The following is a 4,646-nucleotide window of genomic DNA, read 5'->3' on the forward strand; positions in this document are numbered from 1 at the left end:
TAATCTGTCCATTTCTGCACAATCTAGGATTTTCAAAATTATAATCTGGTCTGATGGTAGGTTTTCATACTATTCTTGCAGCTGTTAATACATGTAATCTTATCTTATCTTATATATAAATAAAAATGTAAATGTTCGTTTGTTCAAAATCTTAAATCTCAGAAGGTTCTTCACCGATTGCTTTGAAATTTTGACACAATGTTGCATTCGAATACGCGCGTGTTTTTATATACCTATATTATATAGATGTCACACCTGTGACAGGTAAAAACATGCTTTTTTTAAAAAAACAGCGCCATCTGTTGGATGTAAAAGCAACACATGCTTTTACCAGACTGAGCCACAGCAACACGTGGCCGGGTACAGCTAGTGTTTATATATATTTCTTCTGGTCTACTTCTCCTTTGGAGGGAGCATAATCTTAAATTCATGATCATTTCCCACGATTATGGATAATCTTATTTTAAGATAAACAGAATATAACTTTAAACTTGCTATTCCAGGAAACCTTATGGTTAAAACAGGATGCAAATAATGTGCAACCATATACAGGTCTATTATATATATATGCCACAATACTTCCAAAAAGTACTATACCTATTTCCCTGACAGAAAGCACCATTGGACTCAGTATTTTGCTTCTGCTTGATATTCAAATAAAGATCTACCTTCAGTAATACCTATATAGATAATATCTTTATAGAGCAGTGTTTCTCAACCTTGACAATTTTAAGGCATGTGGACTTCAACTCCCAGAATTCCACAGCCAGCAATGCTGGCTGTGGAATTCTGGGAGTTGAAGTCCACATGCCTTAAAATTGTCAAGGTTGAGAAACACTGTTATAGAGTAACATCTCTATAGAAATACCTATAGAAAATGTGAGCTGAACATGTACATTCCCTTTCTGCTAATCGAGAGAAGTAATTAAACACAAGGTACCTTAAATCAGGGCTTTTCAACCGTTTCACAGATCGTACCACTTTTCGGACATGACAATTTTTGAGTACCACCAGTGCTTAGCGACGTGTCAAAAACTTGACTGAAAAAAAAGAGGCGGGATTTGGGGTTTTACTGGGTTAGATTCATTTGTTGTTATAGAAATGGCTAGTATTCAATAATCATTTTCTTTGCCATAGTTAGGTCTTTTTTTATATTCAAATTTTTATTAATTTTCAAATAAACAAACAAGTTACAAATATGGTATACATTAATAAACAAAAGAAAAAAAACCCATATTATGTCTATTCAGAGATGCTCAGCAGCCCCCCCACCTGCGTCCACACTCTCTTTGACCCTTCCTACCTACTTCCCTCTTCCTCTCTTCCTCCTACCTACACCTCTCTCCTCCTTCCTCCTCTCAACTATCCTACACATCCCACCTCCTTCCTTTCCTCATCCTTCGGACGCAGTTTGGGGGCGCCAGCTGAGCATCTCATCTTCTTCAAATACATTATTTCACTATAACATTTTAATATACCAAAATTTACATTTACATCTTGAGTCCCCTCCCCCTCTCCCCCCCCTGGACTTCCCGGAATTGAATACAGGGTTATACACATGTCATCCCAAATCTAAATAAAACTACCCAAACATAATACAATCAAATATTAACATACTTTAACTCTAATAAAAAAAATATCAAGTTAAAATAAATATAAATATAAAATATATATAATATAATAATAAAATAAAAACAATATAAAATCTACTCAAAAGCTATATAGTGTTTGTTCACTTCATACTTTCTCTGAATATAATCTATCCATCTTCTCCAAACCAAAATAAATTTTTCTTGAGATTGATCTTTCAAGTATGCGGAAATCTTAGCCATTTCTGCAAAATACGACACCTTCGTTCTCCAATCATCCATAGTAGGTAATGCATTCTTCTTCCAGTTTTGAGCAACCAATAACCTTGTCGTTATACAATACAACATCAAAATCATTTCTCTAGAATTTAAATCTTCCATAATACCCAAAAGAGCCATAGTTAGGTCTTAATATGACTACAAAAGCCATAAACAAGGGAAGAAAGGAAGTAATATTTTATTTAAATCTTGTTTTTTTTTTTAAAAAAAACCCACCTTGTTTTAAAGCGCTGATTCGGCTTATTGTTTCCTCAGGTTCGCATGCAACAGAGTGGCTTTCCTTCTGGTTTGGCCCCAGGAAATGAAGACCCCGGTGGGCCCCAGGGCCACCCTGGGGTCGCTGCCGTCAAAGAGGAGGAAGAATTCAAGGAGGTGCAAATAAAGAAAGAGCCCAAGGAAGAGGTGGTGTCTCCTCAGCTGCTCGGGAACCCGGAGGGAGTGAAAAAAGAAGAAGAGGAGACCTCTGCCCCCCCCCAGCCTCCCGCTCCCCAGCCCCCGCCGCCCCCCCGCGCCAAAGAGCCCGAGCGGTCCAAAGGACGTGGCGGAGACCGGGGCGTTGACCGGGAGAGGCCACGGGATCGTGAGAAAGAGGCCTCCTCCTCTTCCTCTTCACGGGATCGGGAGAAGCAGAAGGGTGGCGGAGGTAGCGAAGACGTGAAGAAGAAGGATTCGGATCTGCTCAAGCAACTGCGAACTGAGCTCAAGTGAGCCTCGGGAAGGGGGGGGCGAGGAAAGGGGGGGGTGGGCCTGAAAGGTGGAGGCGTTGTGTTTCGTGTTGGAAAAACCTGGTTGTGAATAGCGCATGGGACGTAGGTGGGGTGAGAGCGTGCTGTCGTTCTGAGTGTTCTGTTCTGTCTGGAACGCACTTTAGCCTGAAAAGGAGAAAAAAAAAATCTTAACCTGGGAAGGATCTCAGCCAATCCTGAGACTCTGTAGAGCTGCTGTGTATTCACACAAACTAGGGGAGGTGTTGTGGCTCCGTCCGGTGGGTCCCTCTCATCAGAGGAGGAAGGCTCTGAACATGAAGGAGAGGAGATGGCCAGGCCTTCCTCTCCAGGCCCTTCCCCTCTGGTGCGGCCTTCGGTGACTTCCGACAGCGAGGAGTTTGGCCAGGAGCCCGGTGTTTCTGGGATTGGCCAGGAGCCCGGTGTTTCTGGGATTAGCCAGGAGCCCGGTGCTTCTGGGATTGGCCAGGAGCCCGGTACTTCTGGGATTGGCCAGGAGCCAGGTGCTTCGGGGATCAGCCAGGAGCCAGATGTATCGGACTCAGAAGAGGATACGTCTTGGCTGGATCCACGCCAACGTCGAAAGGAGAAGCGTGCGCAGCAGCGGACACGCCGGGCCAGATAGTTCAGCTGAGTCACTGGGCCACACCCCACTGGCTATATAAGCAAGGGGTGTGGCGTGTGAATTTTCGTGACGGACAAATTTTGATGGATATTCGGTTGCAAGCATTCTGGCAAGTTATCGTGGATTATCTCTGTTTGCTGTGACTGATCAGTAAAGGCTTGGCAGGCAGCTACGAAGTTGCTGCCAAGACATTCCTTTGTCTTTGTCTGTGCCGAGCAGTTTTTCAGGCCTCGGCTGACTGGTTGGGGGGTGTGAGTCGGACGGGGGACAGAACATCTTGTCCGTCACCCCGACAGAGCCATCGTTAACCCACGATGGACCAACAGCAGCAGCAGCAGCTTCAACAGCTGATGGATGCTAATCAGCTGTTGCAACAGCAAGTAGGACATTTAATGGCTCAACTTGCTTTGGCTAATGCTCCTGCTGCTCCTCCCCCTCCCCCTCCTCCTCCTCCCCCTCGCTCAAGATGCCCTGTGAAGGTGCCAGACAGTTTTTCTGGGCAGACGGAGCAGTTCCCGGCCTTCTTGGGACAATGCCAACTATTTATGGCAATGAGGCCGGAGGATTTTCCGGATGATCGGGCTCGGGTGGCATTTGTAATCAGCTACCTTTCTGGCTCTGCCGCCCGATGGGCCACGCCCTTGCTGTTGCAAAACAGTCCATTGCTCCTCGATTACCAGGGCTTCCTGCAACACCTGTGGGGTATGTATGAAGACCCCCTTCACGTGCAGACGGCAGCAAGGCGCATTAAGGACCTCCGCCAAGGGAAGCGCGCCTTGCAGGACTATATTGCGGAGTTCCGCCTTCTTGGCCAGGACTCAGCCTGGAATGAGGCAGCGTTGATGGATGCCTTCCAGGACGGCCTCTCCGATGACCTGCAGGATGAGTTGGTTCGACTGGAGGTGCCATCGACCCTTGACGCTTTGGTGCTCCAGTGCCTGCGTATCGACGCCCGCCTTCAACGGCGATGGCCTCATCGATCCCTGCCGGAACCACTGCCAGCGGCGGCACCCCCGCGTTGCGCACCGACAGGACCCCGGACCGACCCACGCTTTGTGGCAACGGGTGAGGAGCCCATGGAGCTCGGAGCCGCGCGACCTCGTCTGACAGCCCAGGAGCGGATGCGGCGCCGTCAAGGGGGATTGTGCCTCTATTGCGGTGAGGCTGGACATTTTGCCGCCTCATGTCCCAGGAAGCGGAGTGGGGCGCTCAAGCCTGTTCCGGAGTCACGGCGTGATCAGCCGGGAAACGGGCCAGGCCTGGCCTAGGGGAAACCCTGGGTCAGGCACGTGCACATGCCCCACCGGAGTCGGCGGCTGTGGACTATGAGCCCCCTCGGCACCTGATTCTGGACACCCGGGTGTTGTTGGCCAACCGGTCGGAGGGGCTCCAGGCACATGCGCTGGTTGACTCGGGGGCCACGTCGAA

The 4,646-nt window shown here is 47.9% G+C and overlaps 1 protein-coding gene across 1 annotated transcript in view; it reads left to right on the forward strand.

Annotated features, from left to right (window-relative positions):
* Positions 1–2,520: 2,520 nt before the first annotated feature.
* The window catches only part of LOC107300482 (E3 ubiquitin-protein ligase BRE1B-like), a gene marked incomplete at its 3' end in the record, with an annotated part of 13,390 nt that continues 11,264 nt past the window's right edge, over positions 2,521–4,646 (forward strand). Inside the window, exon 1 of the mRNA XM_015829809.1 lies at positions 2,521–2,572. The remainder of the gene's footprint in view (positions 2,573–4,646) is intronic.

The sequence above is a fragment of the Protobothrops mucrosquamatus genome, unplaced genomic scaffold (assembly GCF_001527695.2).
Source record: "Protobothrops mucrosquamatus isolate PMUCROS unplaced genomic scaffold, P.Mucros_1.0 scaffold7224, whole genome shotgun sequence".
NCBI classification, from domain to species: domain Eukaryota; kingdom Metazoa; phylum Chordata; class Lepidosauria; order Squamata; family Viperidae; genus Protobothrops; species Protobothrops mucrosquamatus.